At 34.2% G+C, this 12800-nt stretch overlaps 1 protein-coding gene across 2 annotated transcripts in view; it reads right to left on the bottom strand.

Moving 5' to 3' along the window:
* LOC131427306 (uncharacterized) overlaps positions 1–12800 on the bottom strand; it is a 64053-nt gene that overhangs the window by 15371 nt on the left and 35882 nt on the right. The window lies entirely within an intron of this gene.

Raw genomic sequence — 12800 nt, 5'->3', positions numbered from 1 at the left:
CTATCTGGTATTCGCTATTAATTGTTTTTCCTTTCTCAAAATAGTCGATGCAGATTATACCATGTGAATCCCAAAATATTGAAACCATAACCTTCCCAGTTTACTGTTGTGCCTTTGAATGCTTCTGCCGTGGTTCACCAGATGCAGTCCACTCAGATGATTATCGTTTTGATTCCGGAGTGAAGTGATGGATCCATGTTTCATCCATTGTCACATATCCATGAAAAAAATCTGATTTATTACTTGTAAACATGGCCAAACATTGTTCTGAATCATCAACACTATGAGTAAACGCGATACCCACTTTGGAAAGAGTTGTCACATGGTTAAATGTTCATGCATAATTGTCAACACACTGCCTTCTAATATCTTTACGGTCTCAGCTATCTCTCGCAATTTCCATTTACGAATATGTATAATCCAATTGTGGACTTTATTCGTTTTCTGGAGTAACCACCTCAATTGGACGACCAAAATGTTCACCATCATCGGTGTCTGTACGACCACGTTTAATTTCAGCAAACCAATAACAAATAGTTCTTTTCGATGAAACTGAGCGCGGATAAGTATATGGATCATATGGATTTGACAACGAAGCGCTATATGTGTACCAATCACATGACGACTTTTTGAGTGATGTGATATATTGTTTCTAAAGCTTCTCGCAGCTTATAATTTATAATATGGATGTGCTTTATTAATAGCAGATGTTTTGAATTATAGGTTCGATTGGCACACTTTATTTTGCGAAGGTAATATAAAAAAAATAGAAATGTTCATTCGGACCATATTGCGTCTGTTGATTATACCTGAATAAATCGAGCAATATATAGATACCGATTTCTGTCATGTTTCTGTACAAGGTATTTCGTTTTCTAATTTCAATTCGATGTTCCGGAGTAAAACAAAACAGTTTTTGATCTGGTAGACGAAATGCAGCTGTGGTTCCGGAACAATCAACAGCGCGAATTGTGCGGAAGAGTGCCTTAAGATGTATCTTTCGCCTTTCACGAGAAAGTACAAAAGATCCACTCTGTTGTTATCTGATCTAGCATCCTGCCACTAGGCTCGAAACGTGTTGGAGTGGAGTCAATTTTGTACCAAACGATATGTACCGAACAAATTCATCGGAACTGCACCCAATTGCCAAATTCTAGGCAATTGTGAAGATGACATTTCGCTCTCATTACATAACTATTGAAATAGAGCTGGAGAAGTTGAAGAAAATTTGAGTAAAAACTACGAAAACATTGGAAAATCGGTAGTACAAAATTTGATGGGTGGAGTGAGAAGAAAGATCCGTTTATTCGGAATGGGAGACGAAATTGAATAAAACAAATTTTGTACATCATAACTTAATGGTTTTTTATTCCCCAAAAATATTCAAGAAAATTCGGCAATCGGTTTGATTTTGATGATTAAATATACGTGTACCATTTTCACCCTTCGACGAATCGAGGGTACTGATAAGCGATGAGTTTTTGACTTTTTCTATAGAAATCATATAGAATTACTGAACCCGACTTTTGATTGGAGCCCCGGTAACCCTTAGTGTTATGTACCATTCGACTTGGCTCGACGAGCTAGAAAAATGGTTGTGTGTATGTGTTCCTTTTCATGTTCTAGACTCGTTTAGTAGCTATTACTATTGAGTTTTATATCATGTTCGAAGATCATATGGTAGACGGTTTCGGAGATTTGGTCGTAGAGGTATAAGCTCAATTTTCTCGGAGATGAATGAACCAATGTCAACATTCTTAGGTTTGTTTGAGAGCTATTACTAGATCATTGATCAAGTTCGAAGATCAAATAGCTGATACTTTCCGGAGATATAATATTATATATAAGAGACGTAACCAACAAATTGCTTTTTTTCAAGCCGTTCAATATTCAGAAGCTTTCATACTGTCAATTTCTAAAGTATAATTACTATCGGTTTTCGCCAATGTTACCGAATATGCGACGTAAACGCTGAAGCGCCCTCTTGTGAACTGTCCGAATGAATTTATGCTGGCAAAAAAACAATATCACATTACTATGAACGGTTGTTTTTTTTTAAATTGAGAATTACAGCAATCATAAGCTGAGCAATGAGTTCTATAAAACGAACCTTAGTGATGAGTCAGGATACAAAGATTTCATGTAAATCGCAAATTACCTATGGAAAATATGTAGCCACATGCCATTTAAACTATACCTAACGTTTGTGCGAAACGCAAAACAAATAAAATTAGTCATGTGCTAGAACGATATGATTTCCTCACAATTAATCAATTGCTTGCAATAATATCTATCTGGATGAAACGCGTTCGCCATCGCACGCTCATACCTACTCGAAACGCCAACCGGTGTTCTTCAAGGAAGCCACTTGGGACCGCTAATATTCGTTATATTCATCAACGATCTCTGCACTCTGGAAAATTGCTCTGTACTGATAATCTTACGTTCTATTACTTCAGGCATCAATTTTGAAGTGCTTTAATGTGACGCAATTAATATTGAGCAATGGGGTGTGTGTTCCATGGTATGCACATAATAACAAGTAAATTAAAAACGATAAACTTCAGGAGATGGCATGTTCTGCGCTCTAGTTGATATTATCTGGTTACTCTTCATTACTAAACAATTGAGATACATGGCATCTTCTAATTAGTATGGCCGCCAATGCAGCATCATTATCCTCGTTTATTTTTACGATTCGTCTTCGAAACTGCAAAGCGAATGACTATAAATCAAATTGTGTTCGAGTTACTATCTGTTCGTCGCCAGAATGCAAAATATAAATTTTATGATTTTCGATTTTGAGAGTCACGGGACAAAACAATTTCAACTGTATCGGAGATTCATCGACATCGAAGACAAATGCTGTGATGTTCTGGCTTCAAATAGCAGTTTCCAAGCATCATGTCTTTGTCTAGTGGCCCGAAACGGATTGATTGACATGCATCATATACCATACTTTTTGGAGGCTAAAACAACAATTTAGAATAGGATATAAAGACCGTAGTAAGCCGACTTCTATCATACCCAGAATGATATAGGATTAACTATACGACATCAACATAACTCGATACAAAGAAATCATAGCACAGTATGAATAAAAAATGAAAACAAAAACATATGTCTGCACAAAACTTATGAAAATGATCCACCGTAAGTAAGTAACTTCACCACCAATACCAGAAAATTATTTCAGTCAGCGATGATGATTGTGATGATCATCCATCAACATTCCGGTCAGTCGGTGTTGAACAGTCGTTCGCACCGCACGCGTATAGCTCTTGGCTCCTGGAATTTTTTTCTGGCTACCTAGAGTTTCATTGATTCAAGGCTTCAGTCTTTTTCAAGGCTACCTGAATCACTAACTAAGTGACTAAGTGATACAAAGAGTGATATTAGAGTGACTAAGTGATACAAAGAGTGATATTAGAGTGACTAAGAAATTAATCAGCCTTTTTTAAGGCTAGCTAGGAGTCTAATCGAAGACTAATTTAGCCTAGTTAATTTAATTTAAAATTTCATTAATTTCAAAAATGCCTGCGTCCAACCGGAAAGGCAACAAGCCTAAGGCTAAAAATAATTCTATACGGAATAAATCACAATCCGTTATTCAACATTTTTCTAATAACATTCACGATCTTATAGAATCTGAATGTAAAAATAAAAGACAACGGACGGATTTCCCTTCCGTTGATCCTATGCCGTCTAACAATATTTACGAGATTCTTCCTGAATCCGATTGTAGCGACATAGAAGAAAATTCTTCAAAAATCCCCAAAATGGACGCTTGTCGTTCTGGGAAGAAACATCAATCTATGCCACCAGTGACGGTGATGATTTCCGACTTCAAAGGATTCCGTACTGAGCTTTCTACTTTTCTCCCGGAAATAAAAGTCTCATTTCAAATCGGACGAAGAGGAGAATGTCGAGTCTTGGTGGATGGATTGGAAGATTACGAAAGTCTTATTCGATATTTGTCCGAGAAACTTCATAAATTTTATTCATATGATATAAAATCAGACAGACCCTTCAAGGCTGTCTTGAAAGGATTATCAAATGATCAAAGTATTGATGAAATTAAAAATGAATTAAAAGAATTGCTTGGTTTTGCCCCTTCCCAAGTAATACTTATGAAAAAAAGAGCCAATGGTACTTCTAAACCACGCTCTGGAATTTCTCATGAACTTTACCTAATACACTTCAATCGAAGTGATGTAAACAATTTGAAAACTTTAGAAAAAGTACGTTTCATTTCCCACATTAAAATTCATTGGGAACATTATAAACGGCATAATCGTATTGCAAACTTAACGCAATGTCGTCGTTGCCAAGGCTTCGGTCATGGAACCAAAAATTGTCATATGGATATACGGTGTTTGAATTGTGGTAAATCGCATTCGAAAGACGTTTGTCCAATGAATGAAACCACTGATAAATTTTCATGTTCAAATTGCAATGGAAATCATAAATCCAATTATTTGAAATGTCCTGTCAGGGAAAAAATTTTAAACGCTCGTTCGCTTCGACAACAAGTCAAATCAACGACCTTAAATTTACAGAACATACCTGAAAATAAAAAAACCGTTACAAATGCCACGCCCAAATCTTTTAAGGCACTGATTTCTTCCAAACAAAAAACAGGTACGCCTGCCAATTCGTCTTCTAACGAAAACAATTTATTGACAGGTAGATCGACCTCGTCATCATCTTCTTCTAATGTCAGTTATGCTGGTATATTAGGTAGAAATCTACCACCTATTTCTTCTAATGTAAATAATCAAAACACAGGACCGCCTTGCAGTTCTTCTTCTAATGAAAACAATTTATTAATAGGTAGACCGGCCAAATCATCTTCTTCTAATGGCAGTCTACCTACAAATATTCCTTCAATGCCATTCGCTTCTTTAAATGAAGTCGATTTAGGCGATATAACTGAAAATAAAATGATCTACCTACAAGATCAACTTTTTCAAATGATCATCCAAATGAATTCGACTTCATCACTTTTTGAAGCATTTCAAATCGGATGGAAATTTGCAAATAATATTATAATGAATTTAAAATTTAACAGTGAGGTTAAATAATTATTTGAATATTTTAAATTGGAATGCTCGATCTTTGAAATCGAGTGAAGATGAATTTTATAATTTTCTCAAAGTTCACAAAATTCATATTGCCATTGTGACAGAAACTTTTCTTAAACCAAATGTAAAATTGAAAAGTAATCCACATTATGTGGTTCATCGATTTGACAGGTTTACTGGAATAAGTGGTGGAGTTGCCATTTATGTCCAACGGCAAATTAAACATCGAATTTTACCTTCTTTCACTACTAAAGTTATTGAAAGCTTGGGAATCGAAGTTGAAACCATTCATGGAATTTATTTCATCGCTGGAGCATATTTGCCATTCCAATGCACCGGCGAACAATTAAATTTCTTTAAAGGCGATTTGCAAAAACTTACAAGATATCGATCGAAATTTTTCGTAATAGGGGACTTAAATGCTAAGCATGTCCAGTGGAATTGTAGGCAAAATAACAGTAATGGTAAAATACTTCATAATCAACTCTCAGCTGGTTACTTTACAGTTCTTCATCCCAGGAATCCTACTTGTTTCTCTTCCGTGAAAAACCCGTCTACAATTGATCTGGTTCTAACAGATCAAAGTCACATTTGTAGTGAACCGATTACTCATGCTGACTTTGACTCAGATCATCTTCCTGTAACATTCAGACTTTCCAACGAAGCTATAATTAATCCAATTTGTTCTATTTTCAACTATCATAGAGCTAATTGGTTGGATTACAGATCTCACATTGAAAATCATGTGGATCATGAAACTATTTTAGAAAATTCTGCGGACATCGACACAGCAATTGATAATTTGAATCATTATATTATCGAAGCTAGAAATCTTTCAGTTCCCAAAGCTCAAACTAAATTAAATTCTCCTATCATCGATGACAATCTTCAACTGCTCATTCGGTTGAAGAATGTTCGTCGACGACAATATCAACGTTCTCGTGATCCTGCTATGAAAAACATAGTTAAGGATTTAGAAAAAGAAATTAAACATAGATTTACTCTTTTGCGAAATGAAAATTTCGCTAAAGAAGTTGAACAAATTAAACCATATTCTAAACCTTTCTGGAAACTTTCTAAGGTTCTTAAGAAACCTCAGAAACCAATTCCTGCTCTCAAGGAAGGAAATCAAATACTTCTTACAAATGGTGAAAAAGCTCAAAAACTTGCTCAGCAGTTCGAGAGTGTCCACAATTTTAATTTAAACGTTGTGAGTCCTATTGAAAATGAAGTCTCACTGAAATATGATCATATTTCAACCCAAGTGTTATCACACGATGACATTATTGAGACGAATTTTGATGAAATTTTGAATATTCTTATTAAAAATCTTCCCGATGTTGCCTTGAGACTCCTGGTTAAAATTTTCAACAAGTGTTTTTCATTAGCTTACTTCCCAAAAGGATGGAAAAACGCTAAAGTAATTCCTATCCTAAAACCTGATAAAAACCCAGCAGAAACATCAAGTTATCGCCCAATTAGCTTACTTTCTTCTATCAGTAAACTTTTTGAAAAAATTATCTTGTTGAGAATGATGACTCATATAAATGAGAATTCAATTTTTTACCAGAGCAGTTTGGATTTCGTCATGAACATTCAACTACTCATCAACTTGTCAGAGTAACGAACATGATAAAATCAAATAAATCTTTTGGGTTATCCACTGGAGTTGCTCTTCTGGACATAGAAAAAGCATTCGACAGTGTTTGGCACAAAGGTTTAATAGCAAAAATGTCTGATTTCCAGTTTCCTATTTATTTGATCAAAATGATTCAAAATTATTTAACTGATCGTACTCTTCAGGTTAGCTATCAGAATTGTAAATCTGAATTGCTACCCGTACGAGCCGGTGTTCCGCAGGGTTCGAGTGTAGCTCCAATATTGTATAATATTTTCACTTCTGATCTTCCAAATCTACCCGTTGGTTGTCAGAAATCGCTATTCTGTGACGACACAAGTCTGTTAGCCACAGGTAGAAATCTAAGAGTGATCTGCAGTCGCCTACAAAGAAGTTTAAATATTTTCAGTGATTATCTGTCAAAATGGAAAATTAAACCAAATGCAGCAAAAACGCAATTAATTATCTTTCCTCACAAGCCAAGAGCTTCTTTTCTTAAACCAAACAATAATCACATTCTCAAATTGAATGGCTTGGAATTGACATGGTCTGATCAAGCTAAATACTTAGGTTTAACGTATGACAAAAAACTCACTTTCAAGGATCACATTGAAGGAATCCAGGCAAAGTGTAATAAATATATTAAATGTTTATATCCTCTTATAAACAGAAATTCTAAGCTCTGTCTAAAAAACAAATTGTTAATTTATAAACAAATTTTCAGACCAGCCATGCTTTATGCGGTACCAATTTGGTCAAGCTGTTGTTCCACCAGGAAGAAAACGCTTCAAAGGATTCAGAATAAAATTCTGAAAATGATTCTGAAGCGTCCTCCCTGGTTTAGTACAAATGAGTTACACAGACTCACAAATATAGAACCATTAGATGTAATGTCACATAATATTATAAGCAAATTCCGACAAAAATCGATGCAATCTTCAATTGAATCGATTCGCTCTCTGTATTAGTTAGTAAGTTAGTATATATGTTCCTTTTCCCTATTACACAATACAAGTAGGTTTAGAATTTTCCCTACACAAAAATCTCAGAATTGCGGAAGCAAATGATGTCTTCATGGTAATAACCAAATCATATATATATATATATATATATATATATATATATATATATATATATATATATATATATATATATATATATATATATATATATATATATATATATATATATATATATATATATATATATATATATATATATATATATATATATATATATATATATATATATATATATATATATATATATATATATATATATATATATATATATATATATATATATATATATATATATATATATATATATATATATATATATATATATATATATATATATATATATATATATATATATATATATATATATATATATATATATATATATATATATATATATATATAACAGGGCTGAAAAGTCACCACTTGTGGCTGAACACCCAATTTAAATCTTAATAATTTAATTTTAACTCATATTCCAATAAATAGTTATTAAAAAAAAAAAAAAAAAAAAAAAAAAAAAAAAAAAAACATTCCGGTCAAACAATCATCAAACTGTTTGGCGAAAATACAACAAATTGATCGAATCATGTGTTAACATGCTACGCAAAAAAATAACTCACTCACACACACTAATGTTAAGTCGATGGATCCCACGAAAATCTTTGTCAAAGGGATGTAACATAAAAACAATATACTAGCAGCGCACCCTTCCTCCCCACCATCGGTCAAGCACACAATTGATACTAACACTATTACGTGAAGTGGGGCGAGAGTAGTGGGTGAGTGTTAATGAGCGAGTGAGTTGATCGCAATGAGTTCGTACTCTCACTCATGTGAGCTGTGATGATGAGGCGTGGTGAGCTCAGTTCTAGACTTTTGTACGACCGACCGTCCGGACGGACGGACGGACGAACGAAGCGACCCGCTGTTTGAGTCGAACGTGTGGAAGTGTAATTAGTGTAATGAATTGTATCGCGCATATGTTCACATGAGTTGCACACACTACCAAACAAAAAGGTTGATGTCGGGGTGCTTATCTAATGGGGCGTAATGAATTTTTGAACTACAATGATTTGTCCATTTGATGTGACGATTCTAACGCATTATTATGTTTCAAGCAGAGATATTGCGTAAGTTCGTAAGTTAAAATGACTGTGTATGTACAGACTAAGTATTTAATTGTTATGCGAGGTTCTATTTAAAATTTATTTTCATACAAAAAGCTTTCTACAAAAATATAATTTCACATGATTTTGTTCTGCTAGTTTGAAAAACGTTCATGATTCGAAATAACTAGTTTGAAACAGATTATATTTAGCTCTCGATTGCGGGGCACTTAGGGCTAAATAAATATTTGATAGCTATAACTTTGGATAATTTACCTTTTTTTTTCAAAAGTTCATAGTTTAATTTTTACAAAAGTTTATAGTTTAGACATCGTAAAAAATATTCTCTGTAAATACCTTTTTTGTTTGTAGTTATACTAAAAATAGTCTGGTTCTACTTACCACAAGTACAAATTTCTTGTCAAATAAGATATTATTTATTCTAGGAATTTGCTATGTCATATGTGTTTGTAATGTACGACCTTTCAGAATTTCAAAGGTCAGCCCACATTGAAAAGATAAATTTTTTTATTAGGAAGAGATCATTTTCAAGTTAGAATGATTCAAAAAACTAATTTGTTCGTTAGTTTGACCATTTTTGAATCACTGAGTCACTGAATTTCGCTAAGAATCGTTCCAGATTTGCGTTGGAACATACGCTATCGGTGCTTATAATTTAACGTGTCAGTTCGATAAATGAACAAAATGTGCTTTATCCATTCGTCATCCGAGTTTCATCTGAATGACAGGTACGTTACTAGAAGTGTTTTATCTTTATGTGTAAGAACATGGGCCACTTAATTCGTTTATGCGTTATAACAGCATAATAAAATCTATTTTGGAAAACTTCTTTCGTGATAAGCCTTTCTCATCGACGTTTATAAAATAAATCAATGGAATTTTTATTTTTAAGTGCTTTCGGTATCTTTGAAATTGAAACCCGAATCGAAGTAAATAAACAAGATCGACAAATTTGAATATTGGAAAAGAAGTTTTGAGAAGTTCGCACATTCTTTTCAACGATTTGAAATTTTAAGCTCATCTACATGTAGATCTGAACATAATACCATTGCAACCGAAGAGATCGTAATATTTTTCATTGGGATATAAGCATATGTAAATCAGTCCAACCATTTCTTAGTAGTCTATGTGAGTATCAAACCAGAGTATTTGAACAACTTTTTACGGTACTTCCGAAAAGTATCCGGTTTGTGCCAATTGTACATATCTATTTTGGTTACTTTTACATTTCGTCTTAGACTCATCATGCATTAGCAGTTTTATGTTGAAACACTACTAAATGAAACCTCGCCGGTCAACATAAACCGCTAAGAAAAAGCTATTGTTTCACTCGCAAAGTAATGTGACGCATATTCAAGAACTGGAGGCATAAAACGTTAAAAAGATGTCAGTCCAACCATAATGACAAGCAAAATTTTACTACAAAAAGCCATGCTGTTTTACTCTATTTTTTTGTTGCTAAAATTTTCTGGTAACACAAAGGACAACGAAACCTTGAAGACTTGAAACAGCTAACGGGTTTGGCTTTCCATACCGCAATGCAAAGGAATGCCGTGGCCAAGAGTTTTCGTACAAATGAGGTGCCCAAATTTCCGAAAAAAAAAACATTTGATTTGGCAGGCCATATGCAGTCGTGGTCGTAAAATCTAACTGTTTCGTTTCTATTGGCACTATCAATGAAGATGTGTACGAGAAAGTATGTCAGTGAGAGCATTTGCTACCAATTATCGGAAGACACGATTATTCAGCATTGTTTTGGTATGATTTACACTTGTCAAATTCCACTAAATTATCCATAATCTCGCCCAATGAAGAAGTACTGAACTTAATTTATGCGGAAACTTTTCAAAACTAAGCAAAAAGCAAATTGTATCAATGATTTTAAGAGAAGATGAAAACTCGTCACCACGGGTGTGTTTGATACCGTACGGATTTAAAGGCGGGTATACTAAGGAAAGTTCGAGAATTTTACAAAAAGACGGATTAGCATCTTTATCAACTGTTTCTAATGTATATATAACTCTATTACCCTGAAATAAACCAATTTTGTGTGTTACATTTTTATCTACTGCTATTATTTTGGAGAACGAAACTAAATCCTTCGGTTATTCTAAAATTGATATCAATTAGTCTACTTTGTAGATAGATTAATTTAATTTTAGTCTCACCCGTGCGATGTTAATTCGCAAGAAAACATCTATTGACATCGACTCGTCAAGATCTCGACCGACTGAAAAACAGCTGATGGATAAAAATATCTTGAATGCAAACCTACGAACAGGGAGAAATCGCACTCACATTCTACTTCAATTTTGTGAAATCGTACTATCAACTGAACTATTCTAGATGCTATGAAACATAGTTCTGAAGGCAATTCGATTACATAGAACTCCATATATATTCAAACTTTGCATGGTCGATGTGGTTTAAATTTTAGTCGCGCCGTACCCAAATAAAAAAAATGCCGTCATCACCAATCAGATCACACATCATGTTTCAAGAGAGTGATGTTATCATCCCTTGATAGAAGATGGTACGCTTTAGAAAGTTAAACAAAATTTTGAATCTTACTAATGGTGCTAAACCAGATTTCCAAACGCAAGGTTTGGAAATTAAAAATTCTTCCATTAAACTTCTTACAATTTTGAGCTAACTTGATCATAAGATTTAACCTGTCAGGTTTATGACATGTCATTATGGTTTGGTCAGTGGCGTCGCGTGAGAAAGTTTTCGGGTTGTGCACTAATTATGTGGTATGATATCAGAAGTAACAATTCATTATAGGTGAAAACTAAAGATTGAGTAATGGATATCCGCTTGTGTTTTTCAATACAATGGAATAACGATCTACTTTTGAATGGATTTTTTTTATTAAACTCATTTGTTTCAATAATACAATAATTATACAATACAATAGGAGAATTAGGCCCTTTGCACGAATCTGTCAATAGCTTCAAGACAGCAATTTGTTTTCAACTGCCATAAGCATAAGCATAAGCCACTGTGCATATACAATTTCTTACGAAGCCTAGCGTGACAGAGATAACAACTAATCTCATAGCTGAACTGAATGCTGTAACTCATGTGCGCGGGAAAGACACTAACATAGCGACAAGAAATACTTGAAATTTTCGCAATTTCGGTGCACAAGGGAAAGAGCTCAAGTTCAGAGCGCCACATACTGGCTACGGTAATGTGGAATTAAAAGATCGTTTGACTGTTATTGACCAGTAAGCGCAAGCAGCTTAGGATGAAAAAAAAAACATGTGCACATTTTGTGCTGGGAACAAATAAAAATTACGGCACTATCCGACCTACTTTCATCGAATAAATAAAAAATGTAAAAAATAACTGAATGCGACCGGGGTTGCAGTTAGTTCCTTAAATTTAGTCAATTGTGCAGTGCACAAGGTGCACATGAGGACGAGACGCCACTGGGTTTGGTCATGACAAAATCTGTACACCCCTAAATACGTTTATCTCTGGAAATACTTCATCAACGCGTGAAACATTTCACAGACTGATGAAAGTGTGTGTGTGCTAAATTGTGTTGCATCAGTTTTTGGTGATACTACAAGATTTCAGATAGAATATGGCGTCTAAATAAATGCTCAAAAGTTCACAATGTTCTTAAATCTTTCGATACACATTTGACAACAGTCAGGAAGGCTGGGAGTGGAACAAAACCGGATCTCAGGAAACACCAGAAGGACGCGAAAGTGATGCCAATATTGTTGAAAAGATCAGATCTTTCGATACGTACTGTGACAAGAAAACTAAGAATGTTTCCAACTTTTGTGCTTACTTCCAACCAACGCAATGACAAACAGAATTTAACGAAGTTTCAATGCGTGACCATGCACGATTAAACTTATGTACTCGAAGATTTCAAGTAGCTTCCGTGAATGTCTTTTTATACTGCCATGCAAATGAACGGCGTAGATGAGCG

This window comes from Malaya genurostris, chromosome 2, assembly GCF_030247185.1.
Source record: "Malaya genurostris strain Urasoe2022 chromosome 2, Malgen_1.1, whole genome shotgun sequence".
Lineage (NCBI taxonomy): Eukaryota > Metazoa > Arthropoda > Insecta > Diptera > Culicidae > Malaya > Malaya genurostris.
The sequence above is the reverse complement of the archived record's forward strand: the minus strand, read 5'-3'. Positions and strand labels throughout refer to the sequence as shown.